Below are 25,876 nucleotides of genomic sequence, written 5' to 3' on the forward strand. Positions count from 1 at the left end.
AAGAGCATTAACAGATTAGAATTTAGAAAATCTGTTCTGCTGCTGTGTCCCCAGCCCCAACTTAATATCTCTTGCTCAAATATAGGGCATGCCGGGCAGAACAGGTAGGCTGCCCACCTGAAGAACTCTCCCATTCCCTTGGTTAAATTCTCTAAAACCCAATCCACCCCTCACCCTGCCACTCTTCTATACCTCCCTCATCACAGCTCCACTACCTTCAATGTCCCACCCACAACTTGGTCTGATATCCCATTCTCAAGTGTAGACCATGCCAGCCAGAAGGATACTTAGGCTGCCTTCCTACTGGATCTCTCCCTCTTCTTCAGACCTAATCAGTCACCAGCTCTCTCTATCTTCAACCATTGCTGACATGCCCCAGCCTTCAACTTGGGTGGACATTTCCTGACCAAGTATAGGCCATAGCAGCCAGAAGAACAGGTAGACGAACTCAGCTAGACACTCACTGTTGGACCGGAAGTCATGCCTGCCACCAGATTCCAGATAGGCTGCCCATCCCCAGATCCTTTCCACTCTTTCAGTGGTCACCTTTCTCTCTGACACTGTATCTAATTTTCCCTCATGATCACCATATCCCAGGCCCCAACTTGCATGGAGACATCCTGTCCCAACAAAGGCAACTCTAGCCATTAGAAGTCCAGGCTCCAACTAAGGCGGAGATTTTTCCTGGACCAGAGGCTACTGCTAATGACACCAGAACTCCACCCCAACTCAGGGTGGAGACACACTACTGAACCATAGGTCACACAAGCCAGAAGATCAGAGAGGAAGCAGAAACCAAGGAACAAAACAACCACCCAACAAGGACAAACTAAGAAATCAGTACCTAGACCTATAATCTCCCCAAACCCAGATATATAGACACCAACATAAGAACACAACCAAGTACAGTTAGAATAATATGTCACCATCTGAAGTGGAAATTTCTGGTTTCTTGAACAACTCAATTGTGTCACATGATTTTTTTTGGAAGCTGTCTTGTGAGAGGGTAAGTGATGTTTAGAAAGAATGTAAATGGGACCCCACAAACAGTGAGAGGTCACCTTGCTAGTCTTTGCTGGTCTTCACTGCTTTTTACTTCATAGAGAGAAATGAGCCAAAGAACTCATGGTATTCTGGTGGATTCTGGCCACTTCCACTTACTTGTGCTAATTCAGTGGAGACTTGGCATTTCTGCTGGTTCTGATTCATGTTTGGTATTTGCTACTGAACTGTATTGCCAATATCTTGACAACTAAGAGAGGAACTACCCCCAGTGAACTACTTCTAAACAGGTCTATAACATCCTTTTCCCATTAATCTTCTTTCCCCCATACCTCTGGTTAGAATGGAGGTTGAAGAGTTTAAGAACTGTAAATTAAATAGGTTTTGAAACAGATGAAGCCAATGAAAATCTTAAGACTTTATGAATATGATAGAGGTCCTTAAAGAAGTGAACAAATTTTTTAAAGAAATTGAGAAAAGATAAAAAAATGGAGGGAATGAATAAATCCCTTAGTGGAATCCAAGAAAGCTAAGAAAAAAAAACACACCAGTTGAAGGAAACAAGTAAAACTAACTGTTAAGAGATGAAAATGGAAATAGAAACAATAAAGAACAGAAACTGAGGGAATTCTGGAGATGGAAATCTAGGTAAGTGAACAGGAACAACAGATGTAAGTATCACCAGCATAGTACAAGAAATAGAAGAGAGAATCTCAGTCAAATAAATCAATATATCAGTCAAAGAAAATGTTAAATATAAAAATTTCTTAACATAAATTCCCAGGAAATCTGGGATACTATGAAAAGACCAAGCCGAAAAATAATAGGGGTAGAAGAAGAATCCAAGCTCAGAGGCTCAGACAATGTTTTCAACAAAATCACAGGAGAAAATTTTTCTAACCTGAAGAAGGGTGCTGATAAATGTATAAGAATACCAAATAGATTGGAACAGAATATAAAGTCCCCTCTTGTAGAGTAAAAGAACTTCTGGAGGCTGCACTGATCCCTGCTTGTATCCTTGATTACAAGCTGCACTACAGATCTATAGTAATAAAAACCTCATAGTATTGGCATTTAAAAAAAGACATTGATCAATGGAATCAAATCAAAGACCCACACAGAAATCTGCACACCCAAGGCCACCTGATTTTTGATAAAGAAGCCAGTAAGCTACATGGGACAAAAGAAAGCATCTTCAACAAATGGTGCTGGGCTATCTGGAGGTAAGAACTTAGAAGAATGTAAATAGATCCAAATCTATTACCCTGCACAAAACCCAAGTCCAGGTAGATCAAAGATCTCAACATAAAATCAGACACACTGAACCCGACAGAATAGAAAGTGGGGGAACAGCCCTGAATACATCGCTATAGGAGACAACTTTCTGAAAAGAACACCAATCACACAGACCTAAGATAACATTGTTCATAGATGGGCCCTCATGTAACCGAAAAGCTTCTGTAGGGCAAAAGACACCATCAATAGGACAAAATGGGAAAAGATTTTCACTAACTTTGCATCTGTCTGTAAGAGGGCTTATATCCAAAATATATAAACAACTCAAGAAACTAGACACAAACAAACCAAATAATACAATTAAAAATGGGGTACATATCTAAACAGAATTTTCAGTAGTGGAATCTCAAATGGCCAAGAAATACTTAAAGAAAATTTCAACATCCTTAGCCATATGGGAAATGCAAATGGAAACTCCTTTAAGATTCCATCTCACCTCTGTCAACATAGCTAACATCAATAACACAAGTGACAGCTCATGCTGGGGAGGATGTGGAACAGGGGGAACACTTCTACATTGCTGGTGTGAGTACAAACTGGTACAGCCACTATGGAAATAAATATGGTGGTTCTTCAGAAAATTGGGAATAGATCTACCTCAAGATGCAATTATACCACTCCTGGGCATACCCAAGGGACATTCCCTCCTATCAAAAAGACACATGCTCAGCTATGTTTATAGTATCTTTATTTATAATAGCCAGAAACTGGAAACAGCCCCTCAAACAAAGAATGGATAAACACAATTTACATTTACAAAATGGAGTATTATTCAGCTTTAAATAAAATGACATCTTGAAATTTGCAGGCAAATGGATGGAAGTAGAAAAAAAGTCATTCTGAGTGAGGTGACCTAGACCTAAACATGATATATATTCACTTAAGTGGATACTAACTGTTAAGAAAAAGGTAATAATGCTAGAATCCACAGAGGCTAAGTAACAAGGAGGGCTCTAGGGAGACACATGCAGCTCCATGGGAAGAGAAATAAAACAGATTTTTTGCAGGTGTACTGGGGGTGGGTAGGAATGAAAAGAGGAAGGATCGGGCACACTTTGGTGGGGGAGATGGAGTGAGAAGATACTTTGAAAGATGACTGGAATTGGGGAGCAATCTGGAAACCTAGTGCAGCGGAAACTCCCTATCCCCTATGTGGGTGACCCTAGCTAAGTCTCCTAGTAATAGGGGATGCAGAACTGGTTATCTTCTGCAACCAAGCAAGGCTTCCAGTGGACATCAACCCAGCCACAACACCTTTTTCCTACAATTTGTCCTGCCTGTAAGATTTGCTGGGGTAATGGTGGCATGGAAGTTGTGAGAGTGGCCAAGGAGTGACTGAATAGTTCAACTTGAGACCCATGCCAGGAGAGTGAGAGGGAATCCAAGCCTGACACTGCCCAGATGGCCAGGAATCAAAGGCTGGATGGCCCAGAGATCTAAGATAGAATCAAACATGACTAGAAAAAAATTCAATGAAATGGTTCCTAATGATACTCTGTTGCATTTATAGATCGCTGCCTAGCCCAATCCTCATCAGAGAGGCATCCCACAGCAGCTTGTGGGAGCAGATGCAGAGACCCACAGCCAAGTTCAAGTTCAAGGAGCTAAGAAGAGGGGGAGAAAGGATTGTAGGAACCAGAGTGGTCAAGGTCAGGATAACATGGCCTTCAGAACCAAGAGGCAGGACCTCAGAGACTCATGCGGACTCTGAGAGACTGAAGGGGCAATCACAAACCTGTTGTGTCTGAGCTAGAGTCTCTGCATATATGTTACGGTTGTGTACTCAGTGTTCATGTGGGACCTTTAACAGTGGGAGTGGTGAGTGTCTCTGACTCTTTCATCTTTTGGGACCCTTTTCCTTCTCCTGGATTGCCTCATCTGACCTTGATATGAAGATTTGTACCTAGTCTTATTGTAACTTAATATGCCATGTTTGGTTGATATTGTGCAAGGCCTGCTGGTTTCTGAAGGCAAATGGAGGAGCAGTGGTGAGGAGATGGGAGGTGGGGGACTGGGAGGAGTGGAGGGAGGGGAAACTGTCACTGGGATGTAATGTATTGAAGAAGAATAAATAAAAAGAAGGAATTAGAAATCCTGTTCAGGTCACCCTTTCTCCTCATCAATCTATCTCAGCTCCTGTAAAGATATGAGACATCCATTATTAAAATGTCCATTCAGAAGTTCTTGAGATTTACAGTCTCTTTGTTAGGCTGTGTATAATTTCACTAGGCTCCTTGAGAAGTGCAGAAGTGCAGTCAGATGTGACGCGAGCAGAGTCATGCTCACACACATGCTCTCTCACCGACGTGCTCCCTTTCGGAAGATCTTGGCTCTCTGAATTATAATTTAAAACCTTTGCTCTCTCGTATCTCTGCTTCATATAACTTACAAATAATTGTGTTCCCTCAGTGACTGCATTTATAACTCTCTCTCTCTCTCATGTGCATAGACAAGCAACTGTAGAAGGCATCCTGAAGAGTGTGTGTGTGTGTGTGCGTGTGTGTGTGTGTATGTTCAAGTGTGTGTGAAGGTGCATGCATGCATACCTACGCATGCTCATGAGGAGGCCAGGGCAGGATGGATGCTCTTCTCCTCCTGTGCTCTCCACTTCATTTATTTTTATTTTTTATTTTTTTTGAGGCAGGGCCCTTCACTGAAGTTTGACGTTTTGCCTAGGGTGCCCTGACCAGAGAGCTCCTGGGAGCTGCTCATATTTGGCTCCTCCTCTGTTCCCCCTCAAGCACTGGGGTTAGAGGCACACACACGGCCATGCTTTACACATTTACTAGGGGGTTTAAACTCAGGTTACTTGCTTTCACAGCAGGGCTCTAACCCAGGGAGTCATTTTCCCAACCCCTCATTGTTCTTAGAAGGAGGATATAGGATTTGGGGCTGGAGAGATAGTTCAGTGGTTAGAACGCTGGTTACTGTTGCAGAAGACCTGAGTTTGAGTACCTGCACCCATATGGTGATAACCTCACTCCCAGGGGATCAAATTTCCTTTTCTAGGCTCCCTAGGCACCAGGCATGCATGCAGTATACAGACAAACATGCAGACAACATACCCATACACATGAAAGATAAAAGAATGAGGACACAGCAATTTAATGTTTTGTGGAACATCAGCAAATTTATATTTTTCTTTGAACCACCCACCAAAGAGCATGCTTGGGCTGGACCTCGGTGCCCTTGCACATATGTAGTGGATTTGCAGCTTGGTCTTCATGCGGGTCCTCCAACTGGACCAAGGGGCTGTCTGTGACTCAGTTGCCTGCCTTTGGATCGCTTTCCTCCAGCTGAGCTTCCTTATCTGGCATCAGTGGTAGGGGATGCAGCCACGGAGGCGGGGAAGCTCCCCTTCTCTTAGCAGAAGGGGAGGGGGAATGGGGGACCCCTTGTTTTCCAGGTGTCCTCCACCCACTCTGGCTTTTTATGCTTTCTGCCTCCTCTTCTGAGGGGTTTCCTGAGCTCTGACGGGAGGGTTTGATGGAGACATCCCATTTAGAGCCGAGTGTCCTGAAGTTCCTCTCTCTATGTCTGGCTGTGGGTCTTCACATCTGTGCCCGTCTGCTGCAGGAGGAAGTGTCTCTGACGACCGCTGAGCAAGGCTGAGACTGTGACTAAGCATCATTTTTACCTCTACTTTTTTTTTTTTTTTTAAAAGAACAGTAGTATTTGATTTTTATCCTAGGTCCTTTAGGTATCTAGTCTTAGGTTCTCAGTCACCTGAGCAGTGTCAGGTATGGGTTCCATCTTGGGAGTGGCCTGTGGGTTCTTAGGGAATGCCTGCTGGAGTTGGGGGCTAGGTTAAAGCGATGGGTGGGGCGGGAGGCTGGAGGGGGAGATCCATGGGATCCCTAGAGATGAGGGGAAGGGAGGCTGCAGCAGCTGTTCTGTTGCAGAGCTGGGGATGACCCTAGAAGACTGGATTTGGAGGAGCAGAAGGAGAGGTGAGAATCTGCTGTTAGCCTCCCTCCCTCCCTCATTGGAGTAAAAATTTTACGTTCTGTATGTAGGTATTGATTAAATATGTAACTTTGTTTTCTCTCTCAGATGCTTAGAAAGGTTACTTTTGGAGGTAATTGGCATTTTTAAACCCAAGACTTTAATTACTGGTACATGTTGACTGTTCTTTTTTATTCTGCATGGAAACTGGCATTGGAGAGAGAGTTGTCTCCTCACTCTGGTTCTAGAGACTGAAGACCTGTTGTAGGAAGCTGTGCCACTGTGAAGTCCTTGATTTACAGAGTAGAAACACAATTCTTTTCTGAGCCATTCAGACTGAAGGCAGTTAGGACAATGTGGTTCATCCTGAATGTTTCTACACAGAAACATTTGCTTGGTCCTAGTGATCAATGTTTATATCTCTGTAGCTGTACCTATATGTTTTATAGGGTCTCACATTGTAGTTCTGGCTTTCTGGGAGCTCAGTATGTAGAGCAGGCTGGTCTTGAACTCACAGAGATTCCTTTCTGTTATTTTTAACAGAAATATTTGAAAGACTATGTAAATGAGATTATTGCTGTTAGAAAAATCCCATCTGTATCTATAACTGTGACTCTGTTATGGTAAAATCACTCTGAAGGGAAAGGTTTCTATAAACACAGATCTTAATTCATTTTTTTTGACATTGTCCTCCAGGTGATTTACTCTGCTCATGCGTTCATTCACTTACATTTTTGTTCAATCAGGTAGATTGAACCAGATCACAGGCATGGCTGGATATAGCAAGAATAAGAGTGCCTGTCTTGAGTTCTTTACATCTTTTGGATATTAGCTCTCTGACAGATGGAGGTTCGCTGCAGATCTTTTCTCAATCTGCAGGCTGCAGTTTCATCCTATTGGCATTATCCTTAGACTTAAGAACCTTTGCAGTTTCGTGAGGTCCCATTTATTCATTGTTGAGCTTAGTGACTGAACCATTGGCGTTCTGTTCAGGAAGTTGTCTCCTGCACCAATGTGTTCAAGGCTATTTCCTATTCCCCACTTTCTGTTCTACTAGATTTACTGCATGTAGTTTTACATTGAGGTCTTTGATTCATTGGACTTGAATTTTGTGCAGGGTGATAGACATGGATCTATTTGTATTCTTCCAGAGGTAGACATCCAGTTAGACCAGCATCATTTGCCGAATATGCTCTCCCTTTTCCATTATATGATTTTGGCTTCTTTGTCAAAAATCTAGTGTACATAGGTATGTCTATTTCTGGGTCTTCAATTAGATTCCATTGATCAATCTGTCTATTTCTATACCAATACCATGCAGTTTTATTAGTATTGCCTTGTAGTACAATAATCAGTGCACAAAAAAGTCAGGGATCGTGATACCTTCAAAAGTTTATTCTTTTATTGTACAGAATTCTTTCAGTTATTATTTTTGTTTTGCTTTGTTTTGTTTTTCTATATGAAATTGACAATTGTTCTTTCAAGATATGTAAAGAGTTGTGCTGGAATCTTGATAGGAATTGCATTGAATTTGTATACATTAAAAACAAGAATAGTGTGAATTTTGCAACCAAACGGATGGAACTAGATAATATCATCCTGAGTGAGGTAACCTAGACCCCAAAGGACATGCGTGGTATGTACTTACTTACTCACTGCTAAGCCTTAAAATACTGGATAACCATGATGTAATCAACACACTGCAAGAAGCCAAATAACAAAGAGGATCCAAGAGAGAATGTTTGAATCTTTCTCAGAAGGCGAAATGAAATAGATATGACAGGTGGATGGGTGGAGAAATTTGGGTAGGAAAAGGGAGGAAAGGTGAGTGGGGAGGGCCCAGGGTGTCTATGGAGGCAGCTCTAGCTGAGACTCCTAGCAGTGGGGGATATGGATCCTGAAGTGGCCACTTCCTGTAGCCAGGTAGAACTCCCAAGTAGAGGGATAAAGATGGCAACCCACCTACAAAAACTTTGACTCAAAACATGTCTTGCCTACAAGATGTACAGGGACAGAGATGAAGGGAATGGACAACAATGACTGTCCCAAACTGAGGCCGTGGGCAAGAACTACTCCTTGACACTGTTAATGATACTCTGTTGTACTTGCAGACAGGAGCTTAGCATAACTGTCCTCTGAGAGGCTCCACCCAGCAGCCAATGGAAACAGATGTAGAAAACCACAACCAAACATTAGATTTAGTTCAGGAACTCTTATCAAAGAGTTGGGGGAAGGATTGGGGGACCTGAAGAGGATAGGGACTTCACAGGAAGACAAGCAGAGTCAACCAAGCTGGACTCCTGGGGACTCCCAGAGACTGAACCACCAACCAAAGAGTGAGCATGGGCAGGACTTAGGCCTTTGGCACATATGTAGCAGATGAACAGCTTGGTCTTCGACAACAGGAGTAGGGGCTTTCCCTGAGCCTGCTGTCTGCCTGTGGATCCAATTTCCCTAAATGGGGTGTTTTGTCTGGCCTCAGTGGGAAAGGATATGCCTATTCCTGCAGTGAGTTCATGTGCCCGAGGGATGGGAAATCCCTCTTCTCAGAGGGGAAGGGGAGGGGAGGATGGTGGGGGATCTGTGTGAGGCAGAGAGGGGAGCTTATTTGGGGATGTTAAGTGAATAAATAAATTAATAAAAAAAGAATCAGAGTGCCTATCTTTTATTCATTCAAAAAATGTGTGTGTGTGTGTGTGTGTGTGTGTGTGTCTGTGTCTATGTGTGTCTGTGTCTATGTGTGTTTGTGTGTGTTTATGTTTGCAGTTTCAAAGGTAGCACAGGTTGCATGTGGAGGTCAGGGCATTGACAACTCCAGGGCATTGATGTAGGAGGGGTGGAGCCCACATGATGGAAGGAGAGAACTGACTCCTACAGGTCCTGCAGCTGTTCTGACTCCTAGTGGGATCCAACGATGTCACTCTGGTTGCTAGGTTGCCAGACTCTGTTTGCAAGTGCCTCTACCTGCTGAGCATCTTGCCTGCCCTATTACTATTTTAATTAAATCAATGACTAATGTTGAATTCAGAAAGACCAACGATAATTGCATGTAAAATGAGAGGCCGGTTCTGAATAATTTGCATTGAAACACATGCCAAAGCTGTGCATTGTGAACTGATTTTAGACTGCTTCAGTCCATTAAGAAATAGATATTAGAGTGAGCAGGGTGCTTCTTGTTAGCGCTATTTGCCTTTATGCCTCACAAGTTTATAGTACTAAACATTAATCTTGAATGCATTTTCAGTCTAATTGAAATAACCGATTTTGAGATACAGCAGACAATTGGTGAATTCACAGGGCTGATGAAATGGCTCAGTAGATAAACTTGCTGCCAAACTTGATGACCTGAGTGCGATTCCCAGAACTCACACAGTGACAGGAATAACTGACTCCTACAGACTGTTCTCTGACCTCCACAGGTGGTCATCGTCATCATCATCATCATCATCATCATCATCATCATCATCACCATCACCACCATCACCATCACCATCACCATCATCATCATCATCATCATCACCATCACCACCATCACCATCACCATCACCATCATCATCATCATCATCATCTCTCTCTCTCTCTCTTTCTTGCATGCATGCTCGCACATACACACACACATACTAAATGTCAAAAGAAAGAAAATTGGTGAATTGAGGAAGTAGATGTCTTTGTTTTATAAACTTATTTATTTGAAGATGTGAAATACGTAGATGTTACATTTTTTCAGTATGCAATGTCACATAATTTAAAAAGTTATTTATTTTTATTATTTTACCTGCATTTATATCTGTACATCAGGAGTGTGCAGTGCCCAAGGAGGCCAGAAGAGGGCATCAGATTCACAAGACTGGAATTGCAGAGAAGATTGTAAGCTATCATATATGTGTAGGGAATTGAACATGAGTCTTCTGAAAGAACGACCAGCGCTCTGAACTGCTGAGCCACCTCTCTCTCCTGGTACTTGCAGATGAAGATCTCTTGATACAATGATTTGGATACAGGGATAGAACATTGCCAACAATTAAGAAAGAGTTGACCTTGAGATGTCTGCTGTGCAAGTGGATGAGCTGACCAGACTCCTCCTCAACCTCTGCACCCCACCCCCATCCCCAATCAGTTTATCCTGGACTAGAACAGCAAGTTCAGAAGTTCCTGAAGAATCTTATGAATTCAAATTCTAATGGACACTTGAAACACTAGTATTTGAGAGGCTGAGGTAGGTGGATCTTGAGTTCAAGGCTAGCTTAGACTAGAGGCAGGGAAGAAGAGAGAGGAAATAGGAAAATAAGGTAAGATAGGAGAGGAGAGAGAAGGAGAAGAACAGAGACTTTTGATCACAGGGAAGGTGCACGCTGGGGCATACTGCTTTGTGTTCATACACTCTGAGTATCTTTAGATGTCTTTGACATTGAAGGCTCTCCATATATCAGTATTGCCTATATGTCTCCTTCATCCTTGTTCACTGAGTGCTAGCTGTTGGCCAAGCAAGCCAGGGAGAAAAGAGATAAATTCCTGATGCAGTGTCTTTCCTTTCCATGGAAAGCTGCCTAGTTCATCATACCTGTTCAGCGACATGTCAAGGCTACGTTCAAGTCCATATGCTCCCTATGAAACTTCTTTTCACTGATGCTTCCGAAAAAACTTTCAACAGCACACAGGCATTTAATTATATACTATCTCTGTTTCCCCGGTCTCTCCTGAGTCCTGTGGCACGCAGTGCTAGCCATGCGAATTGCTCAAAACCGTTACTGATTGGATGCTTTCTTTTCTATATAGTGTTATTATTATATTAACAAATGGACAGTGAAAGATAAGATAGTGTCACCACACACAACTGGAAAATGCAATTTAGATATCTAACATCTGCTAAGAGTAGCCTCATCTGCTGTCCCGGAAGGAAAAGGATCCAGTTCATCTGTCAAAACATAAAGGGCTCAGCAAGTGGTCCAATTTTGTAAGAAAGATAATAGCTCCCAAAATTTGGTATAAAAAAAGGTCTCCGACTTTCAGTAATAAAATGCAGTCTGAAATAATTCTAAATACTGAGTTAAAATGCAACTTACTGTGCAATGGGCTGGTATGCTGCTACAATAGAAATGATTACATGTGGCTCATGTAATCATTCATTACATGTAATCATGTAATTATTACATGAATTACATGATTCATGTAATCATGGCTCATCAGCCAACTCAAACCACGAGGGCAGTGGGGGCAGAGACAGCAAATTGGGGGTTTGGAAGCCCTGTGAATATGTATAGTAAATAAACCACACTAAGACTCACAGATCAACTTAGAGTGATTAAAGGCTTATGAAGCTTTTGGTGACTGAGGAAGGGACACCCAGGAGGGGCAAATGTCATTGACTGGGGGCTTAGAGTAGCTGGAATGCCTCATTAACATGGGAAAGCATAATAGGTACTAGCTGAACAGGTTTTATCAGGAGAAAGAATATTGGTCCTCTAAGCTAATTGAAGTCACATGGCATTCCTCAGGTAGAGGTGAGAGGAGGGACTTAGAACTCTCTGGGCAAAGTCAGAGAAGGAGAAACCCTGCTAAGGAGGGAGTCCTCCATTGTGCTGAGGCCCAGAAGGCTATCCCGTCAGTCAATGGTAGACTTCAACTTTAATTAGCAGAATTTCCCACAATTACATATTTTAAAAATTCTCTAGCTGTGTTACTGTACTGTGCTTAGTGCAGTAGTTAGGTAGTATCTCTCAGCTTCATTTTTTTATTTTTGACTCTTCCTTTCTTATTTTTTATTGGATATTTTCTTTATTTGCATTTCAAATGTTATCTTCTTTCCTGGACACCCCCATCTCATCTCCCTCCCTCTGCTTCTATGAGGGTGCTCCCCCACCCCTTCCAACTCCTGCTTCTCCACCCTGGCATTCCCCTACATGGGGGAATCAAACCTTCACAGGACCAAGAGCCTTTCCTCCCATTGATGCCCAACAAGGCCAGCCTCTGCTACATATGCAGCTGGAGTCATGGGTCCCTCCATGTTGACTCTTCCTTTCTGGGGAAGTGGAGGCAGAAGACAAGAAGTTTAAGGTCACCCTTGGTTATGTAGCAAGTTTGAAGCCAGCCTGGACCACATTAGACCCTAATGCAAAATAAAAAGTAGTTTTTATAAATAAAATGTTGCCCATTAACAAACAATATTAAGAAACACACATATATTCATAGTTGGTTCAGTATTTTCTATCTGCATCTAGAAATTACATTCCATATCTGAAATAAAAAGGGTAGTTTTCACACTTTTGTGACTAATTTTACTGGTGGTGTGACTAGTTTTTGTTGTTGTTGTTGTTTGCTTGAATCTTGTAATAAATCTGTGTGGTATGCAAATAAGATGTCTATACTCAAAGCAACAACAGGGTACACTTGACAAAAGACTCTGTTTGGGAGTCTACATACAAGTTAGTTCTCTGAAATGTGGTTGTCTTCTAATTTGCTTTAGGGGTGCTCCATTTTGCTGTGGTTTTGGGGGTGGGTAGGTCTTACAATCAGCCTGCCTTTGAATAGTTGTTTTGCTATAGACCAGGGAAGAGTGGGGTAGATAGTGTTCTATCATCAGACAGTCGTGTAGAGGATGGGTTTCTTAGACAAATGGAGCCAACAACTTCTATTCTCTTTCTATTTCTTCTCTAACTGATGCTTCCTCTATAAGGATTAGTTGTGGGATCGCATCCGAGGAATATAAAAAGATAAAAGAGGAGAAAATAAATCTTGGGGAGAGGATTTACAGGTAATCGATGCTATCTCTGCCTTTCTGTGAGGTGTGGCTGAATCCCAGTCCTCATCAGAAGCCACTCATGCAGACTCACCTCTAATCTGAGGAAGAGACAACTGTAGTTTTCTGACTGGCTACTGTTGCTAAATATGGGAAGACAAGCCAATCTGTTTGAATCAGGATGAATAAGTTATTAAATTGTCAGAGTTGTCCATTAGTATTTAAACCAACTGCCCTACAGGGATGGAACAGGAAATGCAATTTAAAAAGACTAGAGGAGGAGGCAGCCGTGGTTGTGGTAATTTCTGAATGAAGTAAGTCACTTTGCAAACGGTATGCAGCATTCATATCAAATGGTTTTTTACTTCACGTGTTTTAACAAAGGTTAATAATGCCTTACAGATATGACATGTTAGGTACTTGTTATGTTTCCCAAGTAATGAATATTTTCACTGACTTACTATGGGGCTTGTCAGAGAGTGGTTAAAAATAGTTGTATGCTGAGGAGCACATACTCCGAGGTTAGAGAGCTGGAATGTGACCCTCGTTACCTGTTCTGATATTGTTGAACTGTGCTGGGTTAACGGTAATGCTTCAGAAGATAAGCGCCTTTCTTAACATTCGGAACCTACAGATAAAATCTTATTTTTCAGAGACAGTATGGGAATAATTAAGATATAGATTGTGAGGAGACATTACCCCAGCATTCAAGAGGGCTCTAAATCTGATCACAAATGTCCTCGATGGAGGAAAAGGTGAAGGAGAGTTGGGAGTGACATTCAGGGAGGAGGTGATGTTGAGATGACGGCAAAGTAGGGAGTGATACATCCTGACGCCAATGCATACCTGAAACCACAAGAAGTTGAATGTGCCAGGAGAGTACCCAGGGCCTTACATCTGACCTCCAGACCCTGGAGACAATACATTTCTTTTGTTTCATGACATGAGATTTGTATCAACTAATGACAGTGGCATTGAGAAACCAACTCAACTGCCCTAAACTGGTCTACAAAAGGGAGTAAATAATGACAACTTAAAAGCATTACAGCGAGGACTGAGATGTATAAAGATGTGAGGAATTTAGACATGACCCAGGGTGACTCCCAGTGGCTCTTTAAACTGCTACCTGTCAGTGCTGTCCCACTACATTATAATAACTAACCCAAATGACTAAAAATACAGTCCTGGGCTTAGTCTTTTTTACAACACATTAAGAACTTTTTGGCCTCATATTTTCTGTAGAAGCTGTCCCTTTATTTCTATATGCTGTTCATGTATAGGCAGTGTCATTATTATTCACTGCCGACCCTGGTTGTTACCGTTTAAACTCTAATTCATTGCAATCTCTCTATCCAGTAAATAACTCAGAGGGGGTGTTTTCCTATTTTCCACTCCTAAACAAGATTTTGAATCTATTGGGATATATGTATAAGAACATACATGGTTTTCCACCCTAGCAACTTCTAGAGAGACACAAACCAAGGAGCTATATTTTAAAGAAAGACTCCCCCAGCTATCATACAACACATTGGCTGGCATTTAATTACTTATCAGCAGTATAATTTTTACCCACCTTCTTCATCTGAGTTCCTGACTAGGAATTCTAGTTTCATACACAGTATTGAGAACTATGTTACACTCAACTATTATGCAGGGTGTCTGCTATTTTGCTGGCCTCTTGATAAATGGTGACTGGATGGGAACATTTGGGAAATTATTTTTAACAACAACAACAACCATAACAATAACAACAACAACAACAACAAACCGTATCTTTTGTTGCTTACTTTTTGAGGCAAGCAGGTACGATTTCTTTTATGCTGTTGTCAGTAATGGATAATGAATAATATCCACATTTTCTTTGCAAGAACACATGGGTGTGGTTCCACATCCTCTGCTTTTTTCTTCTCAGGGTGTTCAGATGCTGCTACACACAGGGCTGGAAGGAGGAAGCAGGGTCTGGAAAGGGCAGGATCTTGGTCTTTCTGGGATGGAGTAGCCTTCTCTCTCAGAGGATCTTAGCTTGTGCATATACCGTTAATTGGAGTGGGCTTATACACATACACTTTACTCAGGGTGAACTAAGGGTTATATAGTTTTAGGGAAACGGGTGAGAATATCTAGGGTGGGCAAAGGCCATTGACTGAAGGCTAAGGCTATTGAGATGCCTCATTAGCATGGGGAAGCATTCCAGGAATCCCAGGTTCAGAACTTTGGTGGCATTCCTCAGGCTGTCAATGCAGGGGGTGGGGTCCAGGATCCTCCAGAGAAGAGGAAGCTCTGCTGACAAAGGGACTGTGCCATTTTGCATTGAGTTCAGGGCTGTCTGGTATCCTCAGACTTCTATCTCAGCATCAGGGCAACATCATTAGATGTATACGTTGGAAGGATTCTTGTGAGGCACAACTCTTAGAAGGTCTTTGGCAATTTCAGGGTTCACACAAAGATCAGACAGTTCTCTCTGCTGGTCTGCTGGCTTCAGGATTCAGACTTGGTTTGCATTGGCTTTGCTTCAGACGACTAAAACATGGAAGAGCTCACTTATGAGTGTGTTTGGAAGAAGACACGAGGCAGACATCTGCTTTTTGGAGTAGATGAAGATGCTCTCTTTTGGCATCTGTGACCATGGTTTCTCAAGAGCTCTCTGAATCTAAGCCAAAGTACAACACAGAAAATGGACACATCTCTTCTCATTTAAGCATATTAGAGTGGCACCTTGTGGGCTCAGTACACACATTTGATATTCCAGCATTTGGGAGGTAGAGACAGGAGGATTAAGAATCCAAGGTTGTTTTTAGCTACATAGCAAATTCAAGGCCAGCTTGGACAATAGGAGACTCTGTCTCAAAATCCAAAACAATAAAAACACCACCACCAACAACAATAACAACAACACACACACTCAAAACACGAAAACACTCAAACCAAAACAACCAACACAACTAGCAAACAAAACACTTGTTTAGATACAAGAAGATAATTCAAGAAAGATAATATTAATGTGCTGAGGCAGAAAACTGCATATTTATAAGGCATAGGAGATGCTGCTTTGTGGAACAGAATATGCAACCCCAAGAGGCTCTCCTGGAAGGCTGTTATAGAATAGAACCTTTCTGATCAAGAGCCATATGGTCTTAGGCCATAGTGGGGAAACTAATGTTGTTTTTGTTCAGTGGACATTAACTGTCTTGTAACTATCTATGTTTATGACTATAGGTCAGTCCTTTGTGATGGAGAATGGCAGGTAGCACTGACCTCTAGGCACGAGAGAGTTATTACACTCTTGAAATTACAGTAGCTCTCTATATAGGATCTCTATATAAGACCAGGGGTCTCCCAATACCCTGTTGTAGAAAGCAGAGGCTTACAGGGTCTTATCCTTCCCAGTTAATAGTGAAGAGGTCAGCTCAGGGCATTTGGAAAAATTCCACCAGACCCTAGAGCATAACGACCTCTCTCTGGAAGTGAGAGGAGGGCAATGGAGCACTAGGCACCCCTCCCTTCCTGGATTACATTCCTTAGAATGTAAGGAATGACCTACTTTTGACCACCTACAGACAAGGGAAGTCCTTGCCACCTCATCCCCTAAGGACCAATCAGTTTAAAAATCATATTATTCTGCCAATCACATTGTGCCTAGTGACTGTCGCTCTATTCTACCCTTGAAAACTGTATAAAACTGTCTGAACAGGCTGCCTGAGCTCACCACCTCTCCTTTGGATGCAGGATGACCCCAGGGCACTGGAACAATAAATTTCTTTTGCTTTTGCATCAATCCCTGACTCTGCATTGTTCACTTGGGGGGTCCCTGGTAGCTAAGGCTCATCAGAGTCTTACAGTAGTTGATGGGAAGAAGAGACCTTTTTGTCAGAGGTACAGCCACTGGCAAGGTGTGCACACTCCTTTAGACAGCCCTTCATCCATGAATACCAGTAACACCAATTAAACTCATTGGCACACATACAAGTGCACATTCACTCCCACAAAGGCAAATACACATGCACATACATATACACAAATACACAGGCAGCCACATACACACATATGTATACATACATGTACATACATATGCAAGCACACACACACACAAATATACACACATGATGTTTTATGGTTGCTAATGCTGTGATGAAACATCATGTCCAAAGAATCATGGAGAGGAATGGCTTCATTTGACTTGCACTTCTACATCATTGTTTGTTATCTAAGGAAGTCAGGACAGGAACCAAAACAGGGCAGAAACCTAGCGGCATGAGCTGATGCAGAGGCCATGGAGGAGTGCTGCATACTGGCTTGCTTATCATAGCTTGCTCAGCCTGCTTTCATAAAAACCCAGGACGACCAGCCCAGAGGTGCCATCTTTCACAGTGGGCTAGGCACCCTCCACTAATGATATCAACAATTAAGAAAATGTTCTATAAGCTTGCTTACAGCATGATATTATGGATGCCCTTTCTCAGTAGAGGTTCCCTCATCAATGGTGACTCCAGCTTGTATTAAGCTGGCATAGACCTGGTCTGCACCCCCCTCCAGATACACATACCACAAATACACACACAGGTTCACATGCATAAACACACATACACAAAGGCCCACACTCATATAAAAACATACACACACACACACACACACACACACACACACACACAGAAGGTGATAGTTAATTTGGTTGTTAATACAACTGAATCTGAATCTATTAAAAGACAAACCTCTGGGTACATATATGAAGGGTTAGCTAAATTAGGTAAGCCTTTGGGTTTGCCTGTGAGGGTTTTCTTTCTTTTTTTTTTTTTTTTTTTTTATTCGATATAATTTATTTACATTTCAAATGATTTCCCCTTTTCTAGCCCCCCCCCACTCCCCGAAAGTCCCGTAAGCCCCCTTCTCTTCCCCTGTCCTCCCTCCCACCCCTTCCCAGTTCCCCGTTCTGGTTTTGCCAAATACTGTTTCACTGAGTCTTTCCAGAACCAGGGACCACTCCTGCTTTCTTCTTGTATCTCATTTGATGTGTGGATTATGTTTTGGGTATTCCAGCTTTCAAGGTTAATAACCACTTATTAGTGAGTGCATACCATGATTCACCTTTTGAGTCTGGGTTACCTCTGTGAGGGTTTTCTTGACTAGGTTTATTGGAGACTCATTGTAAATTCCTGGCAATCCTTCCTCCTCTGCTTAGATGTACGAAGGCCTGAGGGAAAAGCTTTTGCTTTTCTCTGGCTTGCTTTGGTATTTGACTGGTAAGCTAGCTCATCTACTGTGCTGCTGATACTGCTGCTGCCACTCTTGCTTTTTTTCCTTTGTTGATATAGAACGCAGCTTCTTTGGCTAGTACCAGTGATTCCCCAGAAACCCTTCAGACCCTCAGTTCCAGAATGAAACTATGGAGACCTCCAGACTTATTGGTTGAGAAACTGTGGGGTCTCAGCCTCTCTAACATGCAGATGGGTACTGCTGAGTCATCCCGACTTGTAAGTCCATCAGTTATAGAGAGCTCAGCCCTTCAGCATGCAGGTGGCCAATCTTGGGCCAACCATCACTAACCAGATGAGCCAACCTATTAAATTGCCTTTTATATACACTCATTGTGTGGGTTCTATTCCTCTACAGAGCCCTGACCAATGCAGGGAATAGTTGAGAAGAGGAAGGGGGGATCATCAGGAGTAGAAGGGGGGCAAGAGAGAAATGGAGAGAAGAGTGAGTAGGATCAAATTATATTAAGTACATGTATGAAAATGCCACAGTGAGACCTATTTATATATATAAGTAATATATACTAATAAACATATTTAAAAAAAAAACAGCAGACAGGACCTGAAGTGGAAATTCCTGGTTTCTTTGGAGACTTGGTTATGTCATATGATGTTTTCTGGAAGCTGTGTTATGAAAGGATGTTTTGCTGAAGCAGACACATAGGAGGGTGTTTTGCTGGAGCAGACATGTGGTATTTTTACGGAAGCTGTCTTATGAAAGGGCATGCGATTTTCTGCTGGAGTGGATTCTTGAGAGGGCATGTGGTATTTAGAAAGAATATAAATAAAACCCCACAGACAGTGAGAGGACACTCTTGCATTGGTATACCTTGCAATACCTTGCTGGTCTATATTGACCTTTGCTTGCTGTAAATCATGAGAGAAATGTGCTTTGTAGTATTCTTGCTGCTTTTTGCCATTTCTGCAGACTCATGCTGATTAGGTGGAGCCTCGTTGGTTTCTTCTGGATTGAGCCACTGCTACTGATTTGTTTGGCCCTATTTGGCCTTGGTTTGGGCCTTGAGGACAAACCTGAGCCTTTGCTTGAGTTTAGAGACCTGTCTTGCTCACTTCCTACTGGAGTGACTCAACATGACCTACTTGGGCCAGCTCTGCTTAAGCTACCACTGATATAGATAGCTTCATTGGCCCTGTCAGCCACCCCATACCCTCTGTCACCCTTCCCCGGCTTCCTATGTCATCTCACCTCACCAAATATCCCCTACTTCCTCCTTCAATCCTATGTAAGCAAGAGGCTGATTTAATAAAATGAGTTCCTGCTTTGATAAGAGTCCTGACCCTGGTGTGTTTCTTTTGGGCCATGGACACTCACCATCCCGCTCAGCCCCAGACAGACCTGGCTGGACTGGGTTCTTTCTTCTTGCCTGGACCTGCCAGCAAAGAACCAACACTGATTCATGCTTGGTGTTTTGGACTGGACTGCTGATATCCTGACAACAAAGATTGAAATTGCCCCAAAGAACTACTTTTGAACAGGTCCACAACCTCAGTTTTCTATTAACCTTTGTCTCCTGTACCTCTCTGGTAGGTGGGCTAGATGGGGGGATTGAGTATTGTAATAACCCTTATTAACATAGGTTTTAAAAAATAGGCCTACAGGGACCAGTGAGAGGCTCAGTGGGTTAAAGCACTTATTGCTAAGCCTGACCATATTAGTTGGTTCCCTGGGACCCACATAGTGGAGAGAAAGAAGCAACTCCAAAACATTGTCCTCTATCTCCACATGTGTGCCATATTATATACATGCTTTGGCATATACCTTAAATAAATAAATATGTGTAATTAAAAAGAAGCATAGCAGCTTTCTTTTATATTTAAAGCAATAGGTTCAAGTATGATGTCTGTCAGTTAGGGTTTTACTGCTGTGAAAAGTTACCATGACCAAAGCAAGTCTTATAAAGGAAAACATTTAATTGGGACTGGCTTACAGGCTCAGAGAGGTTCAGTCCATTATTATCAAGGTTGGAGCATGGCAGCATCTAGGCAGCCATGGTGCAGGCAGAGCTGAGAGTTCTACATCTTCATTTGAAGGCTGCTAGTGGAAGACGGACTTCTAGGCAGCTAGGATAAGGGTCTTAAGCCCACCCCCACAGTGACATACCAACTCCAACAAGGCTATGCCTCCTAATAGTGCCACTCCCTGGGCCTAGCATATACCAACCATCACGATGTCTTTCCAAAAGATGACAATAAAACCACTGTAATTTATCCATGTTATGGAATACTAGTTAGCAATGAGTAGGAGGAGGATATTGGCACACAATATTCATCTGTGCAGGTCAGATGAATCTCTAGGAAATGATGCAGAGTGAAAAAGCTAACTATTAAAGTCACCCTTTGTGTGATTTACTACGTGATATTGAAGTAAGAAGCTGGAGAGATGGCTCAGCAGTTAAGAGCACTGCTGACTGTTCTTCCAGAGGTCCTGAGTTCAAATCCCAGCAACCACAGGTAGCTCACAACCAACTGTAATGGGATCTGGTACCCTCTTGTGGTGTGTCTGAAGACAGATACAGTGTATTTACATATAGGAGATATTGAAGTAAAAACATCATAGCCATGGCAAGAAATTAAATAAATAGATAGATAGATAGATAGATAGATAGATAGATAGCTGACAGGACTAAGGAGATACTAGAGGGAGAAGGGAGGTGGGTATAACCATAACAAGGCAATGTGGAGGCCTGTAGTGATGGGTATGTTGGGCTATGTACATCAGTATCCTGCCTGTGACATTGTGTTGTGATTTTGTAAGCTGTTCCCACCAAGAAAGACCAAGTAAATGTCACATGGGGTTTCTCTATATTATTTCTTAAAAGTGATGCTATTCTAAATGATTTCACAGTAAAATGCTTAATTAAAAACTTAATGACTAATATTGGGAGAATGTGAAGTAGGAAATAACATGCCAACAGATGGAATATGTTACTTGGATATAATCCCTTGGCTCTTAGATGTAAATGGTAGAAGATACTGTGTTAAATACTGCTTTACCTTTAAAACTATGTGATGAAACATGGAATGGGAAATACAGGCATTGATTATACTGATTCTGGTGGCAGGAATTTTATTCACGCAATTTCATCTCTAGATAAAGACAAACAGAGCCCCTTCATGATTAAATATCATCATCATTTTGTATTATTTCCAAATTAGAGGTATTTTAAGGGTCCTCATACTCTTATCCTTTTCCTTTTTAATAAAAATAATATGTACTTATTTTTATAATATAGAATGAAATATTTTAGTTCAAGGGATAAAATGATACCCAAGGCTCAAATGTATATAACATAAAACTGAAGGTTGTGTTAAGAGATTGCTTCAAAATAAACCACAATTGTAGTGATAAATTTACTTTAAATAATAATAATAGCAATATAGTAATTTGAATATCCTATTTAAATTTTACTTACTGTCACACAGACATGTCTTTAGTGAAGAAGCATATGAACTATGGGGTTGGAGAGATAGCTCAGTGATTAAGAGCATTTTTTTTTGTTCTTACAGAGGATCCAGGTTAGATTCCCTGTTCCAACAAGGTTTACAACACTTGGAATTCCAGTTCCCCAACCAGTGCCTCTGGTCTCTGTGGTCACTACACATACACATGCACATGCACATGCACATGCACATGCACATGCACATGCACATGCACATGCACATGCATACATGTAGGCAAAACACCCATACACATAAAACAAAATGAATGTATATATTTCAGAAGAAACATGTTAGCCACACACAGCTCTTTGTCAAAAAGGTATTTGTGGTTACAGACTACTCATTTTTCTGCAAAACTCAGATTGGCTGTGATATGAAACCTACAGCTGCATGAACACGCCCATGTCTGAAGAAAGAAGTAAATATTCCTAGATTTCTGCCACAGCTACTGTCAATCTTCTTTTCTTTTAGTGGGTAATGACTTAGTTGGTGGTTCTTTCTTGTGACAATTTTATATGTGACATATGTTCGATGCAAGCAATCAAAACAACAGGTCCAAATAACAGGGCTTAGTATTTGCATGCTATATTATTTTATTTCATTTTTATCTCATTTGACTCACACAGTGATTCTGTGAAGACACTGTTACCACTCTCCTTTCCCAGATAAGGAAGCAGTAATAATCTTAGCTTCGCCTTCATGGCTTGAACAAAGCCACACACTTCATCTAGTAATTCAATGCAATTTATTGCAGCCATTTCTTCCTGAGACAGAGTCTTCATGGTGTAACTCAGGCTGCCATCAGACTTGCATTCCCATATCAGCTTCCTAAGGTTTAGAACATTTGCTTCCTTTATACCAAATTCTTCATTTTTGAAAAACTGTGGTTGCTGAGAGGCTGTAATCCTAGGGTCATAGCATTAGATTGGAACCCAAAAGACTCTGTTGATCTTCACTTCAGACTCTGATCATGATGCCAGTGTCTGGTTACTAATAATCCCATCTATCATGATAATCAAGCAGGAAATGATAGTTTGGTGGTGGTGGTGGCAGTGCAAATGGTAAACATATTTTTACTTTAATCTTATAAGAAGAATTTCTAGGACTGTGTGAAAATATAAGCCAGGAAAGAGGTGTTTGCCTTTGTAAATGATGAATCATGCAATACGGAAAAATTACTTAAGAGTATTTCAATCTATCATCTTAAGTATCTATCTATGTATCTATGTATCTATGTATGTACCTATGTATGTATGTATGCATGTATGTATGTATGTATATGTATGTATGTATGTATCTACCTACCTACCTACCTATCTCTTTTTTTTAAGGTTCACTATGATTTTATTTCTTGATGATTAGTTAAAGGAAATGAAGGATAATGAACATTTTATTTTATGAAAACATTAGTCTCTTTGTAGATTCTGAAATATTTTCTTTTTTTTAACTTATTTTTTTTATTCGATATATTTTTTATTTACATTTCAAATGATTTCTCCTTTCCTAGCCCCCCCACTCCCAGAAAGTCCCGTAAGCCCCCTTCTCTCCCCCTGTCCTCCCACCCACCCCTTCCCACTTACCCGTTCTGGTTTTGCTGAATACTGCTTCATTGAGTCTTTCCAGAACAAGGGGCCACTCTTCCTTTCTTCTTGTACCTCATTTGATGTGTAGATTATGTTTTGGGTATTCCAGGTTTCTAGGTTAATATCCACTTATTAGTGAGTGCATACCATGATTCACCTTTTGAGTCTGGGTTACCTCAAAGAAGCAAAGGCTGTAACCTAAATGTCTCCAATCACAGCTGTATCTGCTTGCTTCTTTTTTGAGTCATCAGGGACATTTCTGATTCCCCACCTCTTAGGGCTAGTTCAAATGACTTTCCTCTTTGCCATAACAAACCTCAGATGTGCATTTAAATTATTGAGGTTAAAAAATATTGAGGTATGGTTGCTTTGTCTTCTAAGATGTTATGGGATTCCTTCTCACTTGTCAGTATGTGTTTTGAACACCCTGGTGATAGTTCCATCTTTGGAACCAAATTCCTGATAAGATTTACCTTGAAATGTGGTGATGTGGTTTATTTTCCTTCCTTTACCTTCCTTCCTGTTCTGCATGGTACCCTGTACACTTTTAAAAATGGTGCCTGGTTTTACAGACCCATTTCAAACAGTATTTTCTTTTCCCACACCTTTTCTGATCCTCTACGTTAAGTTTAGTACCTTTTTATTTGTAGAACCTTCTAATACTGCCCTTCTGCAACAGCAGTAACTGATGTTGGGGAGGTATATATGAGCTAGTCATTGTTTAAGAATCTCCATGTATTCTCCCATTTCATGTTTACTTCAAGCCTGTGGCATGGTCATGGTGTTCCCATTTCCCAGGTGAGAACAATGAGACACAAAGTCATGTCTCTCAGAGCATCTGTTTCCCCAGGTATTCTCACATTCCTCTGTCTCTCTGGTACTCTGAGGTCATGACAACTATCCCACATCTTCCTCCATCACAAACTCCTTACCAAACAGGCCTCTGCTCCCATCTTTATTTTCACTCTGATGTTTTATTTAAGAGACCAACATATATTTGTTGAATTAAATTGAAGTCTCTTCAATGACAATCCCAACAGCTTTGAATAAATATGAACAAATAAATAGGAACAAATAATAAAAGGGCCAGGTTCTGGTAACAGGTTCTAATGGATCTGACTTACATAAGTTGTACTTCAGAGGGCAATGGATTCTCCTATGCTGTTATTTCTTCTCTCCTATTCTGATAAGCATTTAGAGTGAAGTAAAATGTTAGCATAGATAATAATACTTAGAATATTTAGAAATATCTATTTATCCTGTATGTGTATGTATGTGTGCATACACATATGTGCATGCATGTGTATGCTCATGCCATGCACACATGTCACAATCAGAGGACTCTTGCGGGTGACTGTTTTCTATTTCCTCCATGTGAGTCCCAGTGATGGAACTCAGGTCATCAGGTTTAATAGCATGGAGGCCTGAATAGGTTTGGCCCCCAAAGACTCATGTGATTGAATGCTTCGCTTATAGGGCATGACACTATTATGAGGTATGGCCTTGTTGGAGTAGGTGAGGCATTGGTGGAAGAAGTGTGTCTCTGCGGGGTTGGGCTTTGAGTTCTCATATAAGAGCTTAAGTTACTCCCAGTGATAGAGTCCCCTTCTGCTTCTTGTGAATCAAGACGTAGAACTCTTGGCTCCTTTAGCACCATGACTGTCTGTATGCTGCCCTGTTTCCACACCATGTGTGCTGCCACCTTGATGATAATAGATTGAACCTCTGAAACTGTAAGCCAGCCCCAATTAAGTGTTTTATTTTAAAAGAGTTGCCTTGATCATGCTGTGTCTTCATAGCAATGAAACCCTAAGGCAGATGGCAAGCGCTTTTTATTCACTGTGCTATTATACCAGCCTGATAATATTTCTGTTCTTCCTTCATTTCACATTATTTTCATTAATATTATATTATTTTACAGCTTTATACATATATATATATAACACACTGTACTTGCAATCTTTCCCCTTTGTTCTGTTACCTCCCTTCTTTCCTTTACAATCCACTATTCTTCCCAACATTTTCCTCAGCGGCTATACCACCCCAGCCCACCTCAGGAACCATTAATGCTTAATAACTCCAGGATGCTGGGTAATTTATCGTCTTTTAAAGCCAAGCCATAGAATCCCCTGGAGTTGGAGTTGCAAGAAACTGTGAGTCACCTAATATGTGCTCTGAGGACTGAATTTTGTTTCTTTGTAGGCATGTCTAGAGAAATATAAATACAAATAACTCTTCTGAGCTGAGGTAATCACCTAGTTGTGGCCTCACCATCGTCAGAGATTGTCTTAGACAATGTGTCACACATTTAGGATGGTACACTGTAGATAGCTGTCCTTATTAAACATAACTTCTTTTTTTAATATAGAAAAGAAATGCCAATAGTTGCTTCTTATTCTTATGTAATAGATTTGATCCTTGGCAGGTATTTCCACTCTTTTGCCAAATTTTGAACTCTTTTTAGTAAGGGGCAGAGAAGTGCTTAGCAGTCTTAAATTCCCCACAGTTTCCACCATCTGGCACATTTTTCTTGGAGATTTTGACAGAGATTTTTGAATGTCAGAACAGGAAAGCTTTTTGCTAGTAAGACACTTTAGATGTCA

The sequence above is a fragment of the Apodemus sylvaticus genome, chromosome 18, assembly GCF_947179515.1.
Source record: "Apodemus sylvaticus chromosome 18, mApoSyl1.1, whole genome shotgun sequence".
NCBI lineage: Eukaryota > Metazoa > Chordata > Mammalia > Rodentia > Muridae > Apodemus > Apodemus sylvaticus.